The following is a 20,469-nucleotide window of genomic DNA, read 5'->3' as shown; positions in this document are numbered from 1 at the left end:
CAGAGACAGAGATAAAGACAGAGATAGAGATATATCTTGTATGGATATTATTTGTATGTTGTCTCCCCATCAGAACATGAGCATCTCGAGAGCAGTAATTTGTTCTTGACTTTCTTTGTATCCCCAGTTTTTAGCACAGTGTCTGGTATACAGTAAGCACTTAAAATATGTTTGTTGATTTGATTTAACTAATTGCTATTGGTAACTAACTGGGGTATATTTTTGAACTGTCAGCTCTCATATATTTCATCTTTCATTTATTTTTTATCAAGTTTTGGTTAAGTTTCTAGAAATCGTAGTCTTAAAGAGTTGCCTAATATAAGCAGCACATATCAGAAGTGACACTGGAACCTGGGTCCTCTAGACTAGCACTTCTTAATCTATAGGTCGGGACCACAGTTTAAGAAGTGCTAAAGTGGTTGCAAATGGAAAAAGTTTAAGAAACCCTGCTCTAGACCAAAGGTATCAAATAGGCGTCCCGCAGGTCACATGAGGTCCACATCACTCCCAACCGCAGTTGAATCAAATTAAAATCAAATTAGAGAATACTTAACAAAATTAATTAAAATACAATAAAACATAGATAATGTTAATATGTGATTTTTCAATTCAATATGCTACCCTTCTGTATGGTTTAGCAGCCTCCATTTCTATTTGAGTTTGACACCACTGCTCTAGACTCTGTGACCAGTTCTCTGTCCACTTCTCTAAGATGAAGAAGGAGTGTGTTCCAGGCATAGGGAATGATTTGTACAAATACACAGAAGTGAGAGATGGATTGTTGAGTTGGAGAACAGCTAATCATTAAGCATGGCTGGACCATACAGTTTATGAAGGCAAGTAATATGAGATAAGGATGGAAAGGTAGATGGGAGTCACAATATAAATGGCCTTAAATAAATGTTTGATTCTAGTTTTGTTTTGCTTTTTTTTGTGCTCTGCTAAGAATGATCAGATTCTAGTTTTTCATTATCAACTAACATTAATTGAGTACCTGTTGGATATATGATATCATAATAGCTATGATATGTTAACTTGATGGGCTGAAGCTATTACAAAGCATCATTAAATAGTTATTCAGAATGCATTTATGCCAATGACAGTACTGCAAAAATGGGAATACAATTAGATTTGTAAGATATTCTGAATTACTTTGTAAAGATTTGGGGGAAAGAGAGGTGAATATAATTTTATTGGTAGGGGGAATTCCCAATGTGAAAATAAACTCCACTGGTAGAGATTATGCCACAGATGTGTAACTTGGAGTCTTAAAGACTTATATGGAGTTGAACCTACATCTTCCTAATATTAAAACTTACACTTTACATACTACACATTCACATTCAAGAAGATAGCTAGGGGAAAATAATTTAAAAAAGGGGGGGGCAGCTAGTGGTACAGTGGATAGAGCACCAGCCCTGGATTCAGGAGGACCTGAGTTCAAATCCGGCCTCAGACACATAACACTTACTAGCTGTGTGACCCTGTGTGACACCATTGCCTGGCCAAAAAAACAAAACAAAACAAAACAAAAACAAAAACAAGAAGATAGCTAGGTATAATTGTGTAATGATATAATGACCTGAAATCATCTTTAAGGTTCCTTTCAGCTCTAAGATTCTATGAAAATAACTACAATTCCCTCCCAAACCAAATACGTTACATTTCAGCAATGATACTTGCTAGAATTAGAAAGCCAAAAGATGTTACTGGATTTTCATCATTATATCACTACCCTGTTGATGAAAGCAGTAAGAGCACTAAACCTACAAAAAAGGTGAAAAACATATTTGTTACTATTACATAAAGGCCAAACTTGCCATAAAATGGGAGGCCATAAGCAATTAGGGCAGCTCGGTGACACAGTGGATAGAGCACTGGGCCGAGAGTCAGGAAGACTCATCTTCCTGAATTCAAATCCAGCCTCGGATATTTATTAGCTCTGTGACCTTAAGCAGGTCATTTAACCCTGTTTGCCTCAGTTTCCTCATCTGTAAAATGAGTTGGAGAAGGAAATGGCCAACCATTCCAGTATCTCTACCAAGAAAACCCACAAAGAGTAGGACACAATCGAAAACAACTAAACCACAAATTAACAGTTAAGTCTTCAAGTACAGCCCAGGCACACAGTAGGACCACCAGATAAAATGCTACATGACCTATTCTCAAGTGTCTGACTTCCTCTTTCCATTGGATGAACAGCATTTACTTACATTTCCAGTGAAATAATGATTGGAAAAAAGCCATGAATAAAAATTATAGAGTATTATAAGATCCATATTTTAAACTATATTTTAAAATAGTAATCTTCAAAAAATATTTGGTCCCAATTTAAAAATAGAAAGGTAATTCAGTTGAAAAGACTAGATAAACAAAACAAAACCCAAAAGGAAACAAATACAGCAGTTCAATAAACTCAATATTACCTCATACTTAGTCTCCCAGACTCAAGTCTGTCCCTTTTCCATTCTATCATCCAAATGCTTAATGGGAGAAAATGGTGAACTGAAGACTGTCAGAGGGCAACAGAATAGTGAAAGGCCTTGAGTCTATGATATATGACAATCAGTTGAAGGAACTAGGCATGTTAGCCTGGAGAAAAGAAGACTTGGGTGGGTGGGGTATGATAGCTGTCTTCAATTATTTGAAGATTATTCTTGTTCTTTTTAGCCCTAGACGGCAGAACCAGAAACACTAGATGGTACTTGAAAAGGAGCCTCTTTAGGCTTGATGTTGGGGGAAAAAACCCAACTTCCTAGCAATTACAGCTGTACAAAAGAGAATTCAAGCAGGGAGGGTATGTAATAGTGGGTATTCCTTTTGTGTAGGAGTTGCACTAGATGGATGGTGAGGTCCTTCCCAACTCTTTAATTTTATGATTCTATGATAACCCTACACATAGGCCTGACCATGCCACTCTCTTGCTAAGAAGCTCAACAGACTCTTCACTCTAGAAGCAAATTTAGGCTTCTCTGTCTGGCTTTGAAAGCCCACCATGATGTGGCTCCAAGCTACCTTTCCAAGTTTATTTTATATTACTCCCTTGAACACATTCTACACTCCAACCAAACCAATCTGTTTGCTGTTCTCCATGTGGTACATAATGTTTCATCTCCAGGTTCCATTTGCACAACTCAGGCTTGGAATGCATTTCCTCCCTACCTCCTCCTCATAGAATTCATCACTTTCTTTAATACTTCAATACCATCTCTTAAAGGAAACATCCTCATCCCCTCAAGTTGCTAGTGATGCCCCCATTACATTGCACATGTCTTTTGAATTTTCTATGTACATGTGGTTCTCCCTCATTGCCTGCAATAGTACGTCAACTCCTTGAGGGTAGGGACTGTCAATTTTTAGTCTTTGTATCCCTAGTGCCTAGCACAGAGTCTGGCATATGGCGCCTGTGAACGTTAATAAATTCTTATAGAACTGAACTTTACACAAATCGCAGAGGAAGACTCTCCTCAACAAAAAATACTGAGCAAACTAGAAGGCAATGTGGCAAAAATCAGGCTTAGACCATTTCACTAAATGTCACAATGAGCTATAAATGGATCTGTAACCTAAAAATAAAGTATCAGAAGTAAAACATTAGACATACTCTAACATGCCAAATTATGACATCATTTCAATAGCAAAGAATTTTCCTCACAATAGCCCCCCTGTAGTAGGTAGTATAAACATTATTATGTACGTATTGTTTGTTTATCTTCATTTCAAAGAAGACCAATTATATCATGGGGTGATATCTCGACTCACACATGAATTGGATTTAAGTAAGGCAGATTTGCTCAAAGTCATCAGCCTCATTCTCTTTTCTAGAGCCATGGAAGTCCAGCGGCAAGCCAAAAGTCAGGGCAACTGGTGATGGTCCGGGAGGCAGTGGATGACCATAGTACCTTTGGTGCCTGACTAATCTCTAAGCACTCCACAGCACCTGCTTCAGCCACCTTCATGGCCATTGGAACAAATTATTCTCATCTGCCCATTCTGCCGGGGAAGTATGTCTGTATTACAGACAAGGCAATAGAGTTTCAGATATCTATGGGATAACACTGCTAGTTGATATGAATCAAGTCAGGATTTGAATCCATGTCTTTGAACTCCAAATCCACCTGGTCTTTCAATCATATTGCAATGATTCAAGTCTGATGACTTTGCACAGCTCTGTCTCATTTAAATCCAATTCACTTGCAAATAAAGACATCGTACTCTTGATGTCATTGGTCCTCTGAGAAGGCAGGACAAAAAGCAATGCCTCAAGTTCCTCTCTCTTCTGCTTCCTAGGCCAAATGACCACAGCATCCAATCTCCATATTTTCTTGCTTTTCTGCACTTTTTCCACTAAATTTGCAATTCTGAGGCAAATAAATTTTCAATAAAATAAATGCCAACAGGGAAAACTAGATTTATGGGTGGTTAAGATGGCCAAACAAACACACATTTCTCTCTCCAGAGTAAAATGCTGGGGAAAAAATGATAATACATTTAATCTGAAAATTGACTATGGTTCTAACCCATTACTTTCTTTCATCTCTTGTTAGTATTGATAAATTATCAGATTGTGGTTCTCTTGAGACACTTGAGAAAGTACTCAAAGTCTTAAAATATGTCAGCTGATCCAAATCAAAATTTTAAAAAAATTGATTACCTTAGTGATTCTGCAATTTAAGAGAGTCCATTTGGCAGTATGGTAAAATACTACTTCTGGAGCGTGAGGACCTGATTCTGCTCCTTGTTACCTCTATGCCCTTGCATAAGTCACTGGGCCTCAGTCTCCTCATCCACAAAATAGGGGGATTGGACTACCTGACTTAAAATCCCTTCCAGCTTGAAATCAATGATTAGATGGTTGATAGTAATCACATCTCTTTCGCAGATTGAGCCTCTGCCTTGTTCTTTCCCCCCTCTTTTTCGATTTGCCCTCATTTTGTCCAATCTCATTTCCTTTTGATTTTGTTTTGTAGGTATTCCTGAGATCTGGTTTACTTGAAAACAATACAGTCGACAGCATCCCCTGAGGGGAGCTCAGGGAGTACTGGGAGGTCCTAGTGGCACAATTGAGTTGGCACCAAATCAATAGAAAGAGAAGAGAAGGAGGGGAAAACAATAATTAAAACATTCTGACATTCAAAAGAGCAATAATTAAAAGAGGCAAACTATTGTTTTGCCACACTAATCACATTTTAATTTTCAATAGATTTGGAATAGTACAAGAGAGAAAGCTCCTTCTTCCAATCTCTTGGTGACCAGCATACTCTTCTGCCAGGCTCATAACACTGTGTCCGGGTTAGAGCAAGGATGGTAGATGTACTGTGGGCTCATTCTCCTGATGAGACAGCATGAGAAAAAAATCATACTACAATCTTCTCTGATGTGGAACATCATTATTAATTTTGCAAATGGGTGTACATGCTATACCACTTGGGCGTCTGGAATTTCCTACTCAAGGTGGGAAAGTGGACAGAGTGCCAGTCCTGGAATCAGGAAGACCTGAATTCAAATCTGGCCTCAGACACTTTTTAGATGTGTGATCCTGGGCAAGTCACTTAAGCTCTGTTTGCCTCAGTTTCCTCATCTATAAAATGGGAATAATAATAGGACCTACCTCTCAGGGTTCTTATGAGGATCAAATGTAATAATAATAGCAAAGTACTTAGCAAATGCCTGGCACATAACTTACTATATGAATGTTAGCTATTATTGTTGTTATTATTATTGTCATTTCAGTCACATTTGACTCTTTGTGACCCCATTTGGGGTTTTCTTGGCAAAGGTACTGGAGTAGATTGCCATTTCCTTCTCCAGCTCATTTTACAGATGAGAAAACTGAGGTAAACAGGGTTAAGTGATTTGCCCAGGGTCACACAACTAGTAAGTGTCTGAGGCTGGATTTGAACTCAGGAAAATGGGTTTTCCTGATTCCAGGTCCAGCACACTATCCACTGTGCCCTTACTCGCTCTTTTCCAAGTAGAGCTACATAGAAAGGTAATGTAGTACAATAGAATGCTCTCTGCAGATGGAGATGGAGAAACTGGCTTCAAATCCTAGTTCTTTCACTTACTATATGTGACATGTTATTTTCCTTCTCTGGACCTTGGTTTCCTCATTGGCAAAATAAAAGGTCTGGACCACGTGGCCTTCTAGTCCTGGATCTGTAAACCTATAATCACAGAATTACAGATGGAAATGACCTGAGAAGTCATCTAGTCCAATCACCTCATTTTACAGATGAGTAAACTGAGTCCCCAGAGCAATTAAATGACTTGTCCAAGTTTACACAGGTAGTAAGTTACAGAGCTGGGATTTGAACTCAGATGTTTTGATTCCAGATACAACAGTCTTTCTACTGCATCCTGTACAAGACTTATTCAAGGTTGATGTTCTCATCAGCATCGTAACCTCATCACCAGAACAGTTGTGGCTTAAGACAGAGTGCATTTGCAGCTGAGAACAGGACATAATGAGGAAAGGGACATTCAACTCTGCAGGAAATCGAGAAGAAAAGTTAAAACGTATCTACGAGGGACTTCATGAATACCCCATGAAAGAAAGAAAAGGACTTCCAGCAGCCAGGAGTTGTGAGTTATCTTTTTGCCCCACTCAAGGCTACCCCTCAACTCTAAGGAGAGAAGTAGTAACCATGTTCTGGGGCCCCACCCTACCTATGCAACTGGAGATTGGGAGTCAATTCAGAGAATATACTACATAGATATACAAAGAGAGATAGAAAAAGGAAGTCTATCTGGTGCTAAGTCCCATGAGCTTTTCCAAAGATCTTCCTGCCATGGCTCATGCGTAACAATCAGAAATTTAATTCATTAGACATGTTTTAAGCACACAGAGTTCACTATGCTTATAGGGGGGTAGGAGTAGAGAGAGGCTCAAAGTTTAAATAAGACACAGTCACTTTGTGGAGCATGTATGTGGTTCATAAAGCTACAACACAGCTAAAGTAAACATTGACTCAGCTGACTTAGACACACTGACCCCCATTCCTCAGGAAGCTCATAGAACCTCTCCTTGGCCTTTTTCACATTGCTTTACGGGAGCTTTATTCCTAGCTCCATTTGCCCTGTGACTCTTGGCTGTACATTCCAAACACTGACAAGAGAATAGAAGATGGAAACAAGAAGGAGACTTTAAATGTCTTCTGTTGCACTAGGTCTTGTTGGCTGTAAGGCCAAAGAATCACATAATGTGACAGTTCATGTGCTTCCAAAGCTGCTTTTACCTCTCAGGGGTAATTGGAACTGGTAAGCGAATAACACCCATGATCCTTACCTGCCAACAGGGTTACCTACTTTGTCTTATAAAAAGATAAAGGAAACTGACAACTAACATGGCAGTTGCTGCTACATATAAGAACCAACAGATTGGTTTCTTCCCTGCTGGTTATCATTTCTGGATTTCCAGATGCCTCCCTTAGCTAGGGTTTTCCAGTCTGGAGCACTGAGAAGACAGCTGTTACAACACCATTATGGGTAGATTATGGCCTTACATTCACTCCATCCTTACAGCTATCTTTCTCTCTTTTTATGAGTTTTATGTGACCTGCCTGGGTTAGGTTTGGTGATTAGCTAAGGATACACAATTAGAATCTGAATTTTTTAAACCACTATCACCCAATTACTTTACTTAACAGTCACTAAAGTTCAAAGATCCAGTGGTATAAAGAGAGAACAGAGATATCCCTTTTGAGAGCAGAATGTAGAGTGAAAACACACACAGGATTTGGAATCAGGATGATTAGCTTCAAGCTATGTGACCTTGGGTGAATTCACTTAAGCTCTCTACATCTTACACTCTTTATCTCTAAAATGGGAGTGTTAGTAATCAGCCTCACCTTTATGTAGTACTTTCATGCTTGGGAACTGTTTTTCTTCAACAACTCTGTGAGGGAAACAATGGAATTATTATTATCCCTATGTTTAGTTAAAGAAACTTAGGCTCACAGAGTATCACAAGCCTAGGAGTTAAGGTCTTCTTGGACCCTTACTGGCTGCAGGACCATATATGTGTTAATCACTTGGAATCAAGTAGACCTGCCTAGGTTCAAATCCTGCCTCTGATACTTCCTAGCTGAGCAAACATGAGAAGTCATCTAAATCTCTTAGAGCCTCAGTTTCCTCATTTGTAAAATGGAATTTAATAATACCCATGGTACTTATCATAGGCTCAAATGAGAAACAATACATACAAAACATTGTGCCAACTCTTAAAGTGCTCTATAAATGTCAACTATTATTATTATAGTTAAAGGTTTGACTAACTGACCAGCCAGTCTCCAGACCTAGAAGCAAACTGCCTTCCAACTTATCCTTGTAAAATCCAGGGTGTTAAAAAGATGCAAAGCAGAAGGATGGCATTAAGTAAAATGTATGCCTGCTCTCTCATTTTATAGGGGGAACCTGCATTCATCACTGTGAGTCACATAAAAATAATAAACCCTGTATAATAACATGTAATAATACATAATGACAAGTAATATTTAGTAGTATAGTATTTTTCGCCATTTCTAAGACCATGGCTACAAAACTAAAAAGGAAGTTTTAATGTAATTTGCTTCCCCTCTCTTCCAATAACATTATTAGATATGCTTTGAACATACGTGGAGAGAGCTCTGCAAATTAGGGCAAATTCTCCCTTGAAGTTAAGCCAATAGTAATGTCTGAGGGCAGGAAGGGATAGGGGAAGGAAAGTGAGGAACTGTTACAGAGGCACAAGCTTAAAAGTCAAGTGTATTTAAAACTTACAGATTTGATTAAAAAAAAAAGACTGATGTCTATGAATTTATATTTGCTGGATGAATAAATGATACCATAGGGAAAGGGTAACTTTAAGGTAAAGACAGAGAACTTTATAGAATAGTAGATTTAGAGCTAGAAGAAGTTTTAAAGGCAACCAAGTTCAACCCTCTCATTTTGCAGATGAGGAAACCGAGGCCTGGAGAGTTGAAGTGACTTTCCCAGGGTCAGACATCTAGTAAGTGGCTGAGCTGAGATTTGAACCCAGGACTTCTGACCTGCTTTCTTTACTATGCAAATTACTGTCACGTGTTCCCTGAAGATTACAGTATAACAAGCCCCGCAGACTAACAAAATATTGGAATTTATCAAAAATAAGACTGAAAACAAAAGCTTCCTTCCAACTAAAACTCAGTTTGTGTCATCACCAGCCAAGGAAGATGAAACAGATCTGGAAAAGCCCCAAGGGAGGTTATCTCTCAACCGACTCTGGGGGCAGCATAGACTAGAGAGACTGTCATATGATGTGGTAGAAAGAGCCCTGGAACATCAAAATTTGAATCTTGGCTTTGCTTCCTACTCTCCCGTGTGACCTTGGGCAAGTCCCTTCTGTTTGGGGGGCTTCAGTTCCCTAATCTGTAAGACATGAGAAAGGTCAGACTAGATAATGTCAAAGGTCACTTCCAGATCTATCCATTAAGTCAATAAGCATTTATTAAGAGCCCGCAACTACATGCCTCAAGCACTAAGCATAAGGACAAAAAGGAAACAATTCTTCCCTTCAAGGATTTTATGTTTTCTTGAGGGGCAAATAGTCTACATTTGTTATTGTTATTGGGTCATTTTTAATTGTATCTGACTCTTCATGACCCCATTTGGGGTTTTCTTGGCAAAGATATTGCCATTTTCTTCTCCAGCTCATTTTACAGATGAGGAAACTGAGGCAAATAAGGGTAAGTGACTTGCCCAGGGTCACACAGCCAGTAAGTATCAAAGGTCAGATTTGAACTCAGGTCTTCTTGACTCCAGGCCTGACATTCTATCCACTGCACCACCTAGCTACCCCTTAGTCCATATTAGGATAGGCTAAAAATAGAATGGATCCTCTATCTGGAAAGTAGAGGTTGAGAAGGAAGATGTTCAGCATCTGTAAAACTTCAAAAGGTAAGTGAAAACTGATTTGTCAGCTACTCTAACACTAGAATCAGTGTCTGGAATGTAAGCAGGTGCTTAATAAATGCTTGCTATTTATTGATGGATGGACTGGCCGATCAATCTCTCTTTTCACCTATCCTGACCCAAAGCTCACCCTCTCCCTTCCACAGCATTAGCTCCTCTAGTTTCCCTTTCCCTCCTTCCACTTGTAAATCTTGCTGAGCCTTCATTTTCTGGCATCATGAGTGATGTCTTGACTTTGCATGTGAGCTGGGTTTAAGTGAGGCAGAATTATGCAACTGCTATGTAATCCCCTCCTTTTCCCCTTGCCTTCTTTTTGGTTTTCCTTCCTCTGTCAGTCAAATCAATCAACAAGCATTTATAAAGGGCATATGTAATAGCCACAGTGCTAAATACTAGGAACACAAATACAAGCAGAAAGACAAGCTTACATTTTAAATGTAAATTTCAATTTTAAAGAGCATACATTTTAATGGAGAAAGGAAAAATAGATAAAAGGAGACTGAAAAGTGTGGGGTGTAGGGGGGATGGCATGAAGGTTCCCAAGAAAGGGGGATGGTAAAAAGACTCATAGAGAAACTATGGAGGGCAACCTGGAGAGGAATGGGAAATGACTGTAGGTTTGGGAAGTGCTATCCAATCAGAAAGAGAGGCCCCAAAGGCACAGGGGACTTTCACTGTGTGAATTCCAGGACTCCAGTGCTAGAGAAGCTTTGAGGATGAAGAAGTTCTGGGGCATGGTAGAGAAAGTCCCCATAGCAGCATTACCACTGACCCTGATGCCTCCCCCATCTCCCACACAAACTTCCTTTTTTTTGCAGCTTAGAGATGTCAGAGTACAAGAAGGACAGAGGATGTTAAATGTTCTTGTAACTTATTTGTTCGTTTTTTCTCCCTCATTTCTTTTACCTTCCCCCTTTCTTTTTTTTATAATTTTATTTATTTAGGTGAGGCAATTGGGGTTAAGCGACGTGTCTAGGGTCACACAACTAGTAAGTGTCAAGTGTCTGAGGTCAGAGTTGAACTCGGGTCCTCCTGACTCCAAGGCTGGAGCTCTATCCACTGCACCACCTAGCCGCCCCTTTTGCCCTCTTTCTTACGGATATCCCATAGCTACCTGTTCTGCTTTTCATTTATCATTATGGTCATCCCTTGATGCTTGGAGAATTTAATTTTGTAACAATTGAAAGTAAATAACATATTAAATGAAATTTTGGCTGAGTAGCCAAAATAACTGTCCCTTTCCCAATAATAGCTAACATTTCTGTAGTGCTTTAAGGTTTGCAAAGCACTTTACATGTTATCTTATTTCCAAAAAATCTGGAAGATTGGTGTAATTATTATCCCCATTTTTACAGGTGGGGACACTGAGGCTAAGAAAAGTTATGAGATTTGCCCAGCATCATGTGACTAGTAAGGGTCTGAGGCGAGATTCAAACTCAAGTCTTCCTGACTTCAAGTCACTTTTTCCATGGCACCACCTCTCTGCCATTAGTATGCTGCTTTAACATGGATTTTCACTCCATAGAAGAAACTCTTAGGACTTTTCTCAGGGGTTATTAATTGATTATCTGACTTAATAACACAGAGAAAATAAGATAAAGCAAATTAAGCGGGGTCAGGAAAGTCCCATATCTGCAGAGAATCCTCTAGAGACAGGCACAATGAAAAGCAAGAAGTGATAGTTGACATCCTGACTGTCATGGGGGAGACAAGAAAATATGAATGTAGATGCAACAATTAGTTAAGCATAGCAATCTGGGGCCTATTGTGTAGGGGTGAGCAGTCCCTAAGGGCATTCTGTATTATAGCAGAGGATAATAACTGATGTTCATAATAAAGATTCTGAATCACAAGGAAAGGTTAACCAAAGGATGTGTTGCAAAATCTTTGGTACCATAGAATTACAGCTATTCACAGTTGGAAAGGCCATCAGAAGACATCTAGTCTAACCCCTAGGAATCCAAAGGGATCTTCTCTGCAATATACTTGACACTGGAGATCCAGACTTTGCTTAAATGTCCACAGTGGTAGGGAACTCTCTACCTCCCTAAGAGGATCATTTCACTTTTGTCTCCCTATCTCCAGGACCAAATATAAAATCCTCTGTTCAGCCTTTGTAACTATGTGCCTTCTACCTTTTCAGTCATCTCACACCTTACTCCCATTATATACTCTGTAATCCAGGGACATTGGCCTCCTTACTGTTCCTTGCTCAAGACGCTCCATCTCCCAACTAAATTTTTTTATTGGCTGCTCCCCACACCTAGATTGCTGTCTCTTCATGTCTACCACTTAGCTTCCCAGACTTCCTTCCAAACTCAGATAAAGTTCCACTTTCTACTAGAAGCCTTTCCTAGTCCTCCTAAATCTTAGCGCCTTCCCTCTGAAACCACCCTTTTTGTCCCATATATACCTTATAAGTATATAAATGTTCGCGTGTTTTCTCCCACTTAGACTGTGAGATCCTGAAAGGGTTAAACTGCTTTTGTTTCTGTTAGGGTTTTGTTGTGTTTCATTTTGTTTTTGCCTTTCTTTGTATTCCAAATGCCTGGCATGTGGTAGGGACTTAATCAATGCCAATTGATTGGAATTGTTTGGTAATAGTATGGAATTCTGTTCTTCTAACACTAAATCTGATTCCTTGCAATATCTACCCATTACTCCTAACCTGACTCTCTGGAATCAAGCAGAATGAGTCTGATCCCTCTTCCACATCGCAGCATGGTCAGTTTTAGAATAGCTCTCACATTGTAGATTTAGAGAATTTGACTTCAAATCCAAATGGCTTTGGCATTGCCCTGCCTGTGAAACCTTGAACAAGTCACTTAACCTCTCTAACTCTCATTTCCTCATCTGTAAAATGAGGGAGTTGGAGTAGACTGTACTATATCTAGTTTACCTCTTTTCATCTTTCCACAAGAATAACCTGAAAATATTTGTCAAAGGCTTTGCTAAAATCTGGGGAAAGTATAGATACAAAATTTCCCTCACTTACCGGTCTACTGACCTTGTCAAAGAAAGGAAATTAGATGAGTCTGGCATGACCTGTTCTGGCTGAAGTTCTTTGATCACCACTTCCCTTTCTAAATATTCAGTAATCATCTCAATAATACATTCTAGAATTTTGCCAAGAATTTTGAAGTCAGGCTCACAGATTCTATTCTTTTCCATTTGTGGAAAATTAAAACAGCGTTTGCTTTTCTCCAAATCTATAGTATCTCTCCTATTCACTATGATCTTTCAAAACACATGGACGTGGCTCCTTGATCCTGCCTGCCAATTCTTTCAGAACCCCTTGCATAGAGTTCTTCTTGTAAAGTGACTCAAATGCATCAAATCTGGCCAGATGCTCTATTTCTCTCTGCTTGTCTCAGACATCAACACTCTGCTAGCTATTTCAGTTCTATTCTTTCTTTTTCCTTATCCTAAGATCATTCTCCTTGGCAGAGGAACCAGAAGTAAAATGACTCTAGCAGCTCTATTATAATATCAGCTACCCAGAGCACCAGTGCTTTGCATTGTAAGATCTTCCTCTTCCCCAATATAGCATAACTAAAAATAATTTTTAAACCTTCAATTATCTTATATTATCTTCATTTTCCTGGCTGGCCACAGCTTATTCTGAGTTTTCACACTCTTTATACACTAATCACAGGACCATGTCATATTTTTGTCTTCATCCTCTGTTATTACCTTTGATTCTATCACATGTAATATCACATATTTAATATCACATACATGTATGTGTGTATACACACATTATATCTACGTGTAAATATGATACACATATGTCTATATACATACTTTATATATGTATGTATATATATATTAAACTTATATACTGGATAATGAGTTCTCTGTGTATCCACATCTATCTCTTTGAAACAGCTCCCCTTTTTCCTCTTCATAGAAAGTTGCTCTTTATATCTTAAGAATTTTATTCTTGAGAACATGCTATCCTCACCTAAACAGTTCCCTTTCATCATTTTAGTCATGCCTTAGATTGCATTAGATTTTTTTTGGCAGGTTATCATACTTTTGCTGCATATTGAAGTGATAAAGATAGGGACTGGACTTATGATTTCATTGATACAGAGAACTATAAAGAAAAGACAAGGAAAAGTCCCTCTCTACAAATGAGGGTGGACATATTCTTTGCAACTTACAGTCTTAAGAGAGTTGCTTAGAGCAGAAGTGTCAAACTTGTGGCCCAGGCCACATGGGGCCTACAAAATTCCTCAGTGCGGCTGGAACCAGATTAAATGTAATTGGGAAATGTTTAACAAAATAAATAAAAATACAATAAAACAGAGAAAATATGAATTTGTGGTTTTCTAAATCAATATGCTTTCACAGGGATCCTTTCTATTTGAGTTTGACATTACTGACTTAGAGCACTAAGAGGCTATTGAGAATCAATAATCAATGAATATATATTAAATGCTTGCCAGGCACTGTGCTAAGCACTGGAGATGAAAAAAAAAAAAACAAACAGTCCCTGCTCTCAAGGAGCTCAAAGTCTAACAGAGTTTGTGACTTAGCCAGGCTCCCACAGCCAGCATTTCTTAAAGGCAAGATTTGAACTGAGGTGTTCCTATCTCCAAGGCAGTAGCTTTTGGCTCTGATTCCAGTAGCAGAGCAGAATCTCCAATTCAACCCCTGCCTAGTCTGAAGCTTATAGCACATTAACTAGGACAAGAATTCCCGGACCAGACCTTTTCCTGAGGAAAAGGTCAGAGCTGTGTAGAAATGTTTTAATACAAACATAGGAGTCAAGAGAAACAAAAATAAATAAACATGAATAAGCAATCATGAGAAACTAAATTTAGATTCTAATATGGGGAAATGATGTGTATCCCCTCAGAACCTTATTATCATCAGGGGTCATAAGAGTCTAATAAAACAGAGCGTCTAGGAGTTTTGTTACTTTTTTATGTTTTGATTATCTTAAAAGGAAAAAGGATAGGGAGAAAGAAAGAATGTAGTAAATGGAAAAAATGGAGAGGAAGAGTTCTGAGTTGAGTCCAGTCATTTCAGTAATATCTGACTCTTCGTGACCTCATTTAGGGTCATCTTGGCAAAGACACTAGAGTGGTTTGCCATTTTCTTCTCCAGTTCATTTTACAGATGAGAAAACTGAGGGAAACAGGGTTGAATGACTTGCCCAGAGTCACACAGCTACTAAGTGTCTAAGACCAGTTCTGAACTCAGGAAGATGAGTCTTCCTGACTCTAGGCCTGTAACTTTATCCATCTTGCTACCTAGCTGCAGAGGAAGAGCAGGGAAAGTTATTTCACATAATTTTCATGTGCAAGTAGAAGACCATACAAATAAAGTAAAGAGGAAGCAGGAGACACTTGAATTTCCCTTTCATCTGAACTGGTTAAAGGAAGGGAGATGACTACACACACACACACACACACACACACACACACACACACACACACACACACACACCCCAAGTTGGGTACAGGAATATATTTAGCTTTAAGAAAGAGGAAGGAAAAGGGAGAAAAGAGAGAGAGTAAGAAGGAGGGGAAGCCAAGGGATGGATTAGTTACATAAAACAAACTCCTTCCACAGAGGGTAGGTCACAAAGAGGTGTTTAAAAGGAAAGAAACAAAGAGTAAGGGCTTGTACCTGGGCTCTGGGTGAGGGAAAGAGAAGAGAGTTAGGGAGCAGAAACAAACTGCATCAGACCTAAAGCACTGAGCACCTTCCTATCTCACTATACTCTTCTTCATTATAAAGGAAGGACAGGAAATTGATCAGTTCAATGCCCAAACACAATTTCAGCAATGAACATGAGCTTGGACAGACTTTGGGGGATAGTGGAGGATAGAAGAGCCTGGAGTGCTAGGGTCATGGGGTCATGAAAAGTCAGACATGACTAAACAAATGAACAACAACAAAAAAAATTTTAACAAAATTTTTCAATTAAAAAAAAATCCATGTGTCCAGATAATTGGACTCACAGCAATTCCCATGACATTGCTGATTATCTGGTTACTACACTGAATCAACCATATAGTAACAGCCACTTCTGAATAGACAGTCCCCTACTAGATTCCATGCTAACTCTCCTTATCAACAAGATCTAGGGAAATAGTGTCTTCTTAGTCACATTGTAGCAAGCACTATAGTGATCAACCAGTGAATTCTGTCTCTGCTAATAATTGGCTCTGAATTTCCAGTTGCTTCCATTTTCTGGAGTTTTCCAGTGTGGTAGTACTGACATCATACATTAAGGTCCTTAATTGGACCCATTTTTGTCAATATGGTTTTCTAAGTCAATATGATTCTAGATCCCTTTCTATTTGAGTTTTGGCACCATGCACTTAGGACAAGGAGAAGCTGTCAATAGTCAATAAGCACTTATTAAGTATCTACTCTGTGAGTTCTCTGTTCCTTGTTCCTGCATATGGGGTTCAGTCACTGGCTAAGGATGAGTTATTATGTGCTTCTCCTAGTGAATAAAGTATCTCACTATTATTGTGAGAACTACTGGCCTATATGTGCTCTGGAAGTTAGGTACCTGCTGGTGGCTAGCCTTACCATAACTAAATTATGCAAGAAAGCTTTAACTTAATTTTTTTTCAATTCACGAAATTTTATTCTCTCTCCTTACTATATCCACTCTCCATTAAAAAAGAAAATCCTTTTGAAAAATATGCATACTTAAGCAATACTAACTCCCACATTAGCCATGTCCAAAAATATGTCTCATTCTATATCCTGAGCTCATCATCTCTTTGTGTGGTGGGTAGTAATCAGCAAATAATACATATTGGGGTTTGATTCATTGTTTTGCTGATTGTGTAGACTTAAGAAAGTGATGGGGAAAAATGTTAATAATGCAGATTACATTTACAAGTGTGTTCATGTGCACATTTTTTTTCAGGGAACCAGCTGTCAAATGTTAACCAGCACACCAATATATATAGCAACTTTATGAAGTATAGGTATTATTATCTCCCTCTTACAAATAAAGAAACTGAGACTGAGAGAGGTGAAGTGATTTGGCAACGGTCACTCAGTAGCAATTTCCAAAGGCAGGATTAGAATCCACATTTTCTGATTCCATGGTGAGCATTCTACTACATTGCTTAAATTTCTGTTTGAAAATCACACTCAGTGAATAAACATAATTTACTTACTCCATAGAACTAAAGGACCTTGATTGTCTGTATTTGTTGAATGTTGAATGAAGAAATGGATGCATGTATGCATGCATGAGCACATATCCACACCACAATATTTCAGAAATGGCGATTCTTTATTCTTCCTGTGAGCTGAAAATTTAAGTGTGTTTTATTAATATCCTCTATTAGTGATAGGGTTAAACATTTTTTTTTTAATGAAAGCCTGGAGGACAAAAAGGCGTCAGTCATCAGATGAAGTAAGTAAGCTAGAGCCGATATTGCCCAAGACCTGATGATGTGGCATCTATTTTAAACAGCAAGATTAAAGCTGGAATGAAAATTAGATTACCTTTATTACCCTTCTCTTCCAGCATGAAGTAATTGAAAAGACTTTCAAGGGTTGAAAACACTCTTCAGAGGGAATCTATGGAATATTTAAGAAATACTCACACGGCCCAAGTGAATTGTCCTTTACTGGACTGTTATTAATAGTGTCCTTCTCAGGTGTGCTCTTTCTAAGTACTCATAAATAGATTGTTTTCCTTTATAAAGCCTAGCCTTAGCTTCTGTAAATTCAAGATGGTAATCCCACACAAACTCATCTAAGCTCTACCTTAATTGCTTTTCTCCTTAGCTAGATTTATTTCATCCCCCTGGGCCAAGTCTTTCTGCTCTCTCATTTGCTGCCTATTTCTCAGCAATATTTTAGGGGGTCCTTTGGGGCCACCCTGAGATGCCTTCTCTAAAAATGACTTTTTTTTTTCTTCTTCTTCTTCTGCATTCCTACACTCATCCTGAAGTACTTTATCTGAGTTCTTCCTCTTATGCTCTCATTCTACTTTTGGACTATGACTAACGCTGGTCCCTTTAATCCCAGACTATTCAATGGTCTACTAGCTCCCTGAGGGCAAATGGAGAAAGGAAAGCAATGGAGAATGAAGATAGAAGATTAATGTCACTTAGAGTAACTGGCAATGTTCTATCTTTGGAGATCAAGGTGGGAACAGGGGTCATTCTTTTAAAAAATTCAAAAATAAATTTTAAAAGCAACAGCAAGTTTTTTTGTGTGTGTATCAAAACACATACTTGGCCCCCAACCATCCCAATCAAATTTAACAGCTTTTGAATGCCCCGAATTCTATTTTCTATCTTCTTGTCAAGGTGTTGAGATCAACAGAATACTTGAAGCCAATCAAGGAGAGAGGCACTTACCTTTTACTGGCCATTCAAGAATTGTTTCTAGTTTTAGGTAACTAATCAAAACCTTTTGACATTCTTAAAAATAATCTAAATAAAAACACCAAGGGATGGGAAAGTAGTAGGACTGGAAGATATTTTCCAGAACAGGGTTGGAAGGGGGGGATTTGAAAAGTGGGAAGCAAATAATTCAAAGAATGGGAAGGAGAGTTAAAGGAAATTTAGAAGAAAGATAAGGGGACTTAGTGAAATTTTCAGAGCTCTCATGGCCCTTCTTAGCTCCCAGGGAATTCCAAGATGTTTAGTGATCTCTGCCTCCTATATCATGTCTCTAATCTGGAAAGGGCCATAACTATATCTACTGAATCCTGGTCAGTGGGGTACAGGGCACACTGCATTGGTTGTTTACTACTCCCATTTTGTCTGCAAGAACTTTTATTTATTGGCTATCAGATTTGATCCCAGCATGAGCAACACCTGCTTTATTGCTGAATATACATTTTTATGGATTCTTCTGAGGAGCTTCCCCACAATTTATTCCTCTGAATCCAACTCCAGGTATTTCTGTTTTTGGAAATCACCTTCAGCCCAATGGATGTTTAGTTGTGATCAAGAGAGTCATAGCCCGGGAAAAAATGAGATGTTACTACAAGTTGTTCCCCACCCTCACTTCCAGGGGAAGGCCTTAGCTGCACCAGCAGCTAAATAGGGTCACTCTTAATCCATCAATCAATTGAGAAGCATTTATGAAGGATATATTGTGGGCCAGGCACAATGTTAGTCACTGGGTATACAAATACATAGAATGAAACAATCCCTACTCTCAATGAGCTTTCAATGTACATTTCTCCAGTGGCCATTGTTGACCATTTAGGCAGGCTTATTTGATCTTTATTGAAACTTTGTTAAAAAGGAAAATGAACTTGGCTCAGTTAACACATAATTTAACTTATAAAAGGATTGAAAATGAAGAAAAAGTCAACTGAAAGGCAAGCAACTTTCAGATTTATATAATTGAGAAATGCAATGGTGTTGTGCATGAACACTGGAGGTAGAGTTATGGTGAAATCAAGTCAACATGACTTTATTAAGAACCCAATATATATGACAGTCCCTGTGCTAAGTGCTGAAGTTACAAAGAAAGGCAAAAAGAGCATGGTCCCTGCTCTCAAGAAGCTCATATTCTAATGGAAGAGACAATGTGCAAAAAAAAGTAGATACACAGAAGCTATAGATAAAATACATACATACTTAAATGCAAATATACATAGAAGATATATGTATACATATGTGTGTGTGTGTGTGTACAATGGAAGGAAATCTCAGAGGCAAGGGACTAGTGGCTAAGAAAGTAAGGAAAATCCCTCAGAAGAAGGTAGGATTTGAGCTGAGAATGAAGTGAGACAGGGAACCTAGGAGTCAAAGGTGAGGAGGGAAAATATTCCAGGTATGGGAGACAGCTAGTACAGAGTCAGGAGAGGGAAGTCACGTGTGAGGAAGCAGCTGGATCATAGAATGAATAGAGGAAAGTAATGTGTAAAAAGACTGAGAAGGTAGTAAGAGGTGCATAGTAGGGTCTTTAAATGCCAAATATAGGAGTTTATGTTTGATCCTGGAAATTAAAGGGAGCCACTGGAGTTTATTGAGTTGCAGGGTAACCTGGTTAGATCCATACTTAAGAAAAAAATCACTTTGACAACGGAATGGAGGGTGAATTGGAGTGGAGAGAGACTTGAGGGAAGATGCAATTCCTTCTCGACTATTTACTACTTGTTAGACCCAGGGCAAGTGACTGAATCACTCTGGCCTTCTGTTGCCTCAGCCATAAAATGAGTGCATTGGATTAGAGAATCTCCAGGGTTTCTTCCAACTCTGAATCTGTGAAAGAAAACTTGAAAGCCAATCTCTAGCTCTGTATTATTTGTGAACTCAGCATGGAAGCTTAACAGTACATATTTTTAAAAACCAAATTCTGTTAGAAATCTTTTTGCGTGGTCAGGTTTTGTATTTAGACCGAGCTGGTTACTTGATGCAAATGTTTGCTTTGTCTTTGTTTTGTTTTTAAACCACATAGTGCTAAAGAAATATCTCCCAAAGGAGATGAGCCAAAGAATGTTTCCATCAAAGTGAGGACATTCATTATCACCAAATATTTACTTAGAATCCACAGAATCAATAGCAACAACTATGTGCTATGAGG

This window comes from Phascolarctos cinereus, unplaced genomic scaffold (genome assembly GCF_003287225.1).
Source record: "Phascolarctos cinereus isolate Bilbo 61053 unplaced genomic scaffold, phaCin_HiC Scaffold_5;HRSCAF=322, whole genome shotgun sequence".
NCBI lineage: Eukaryota > Metazoa > Chordata > Mammalia > Diprotodontia > Phascolarctidae > Phascolarctos > Phascolarctos cinereus.
The sequence above is the reverse complement of the archived record's forward strand: the minus strand, read 5'-3'. Positions refer to the sequence as shown.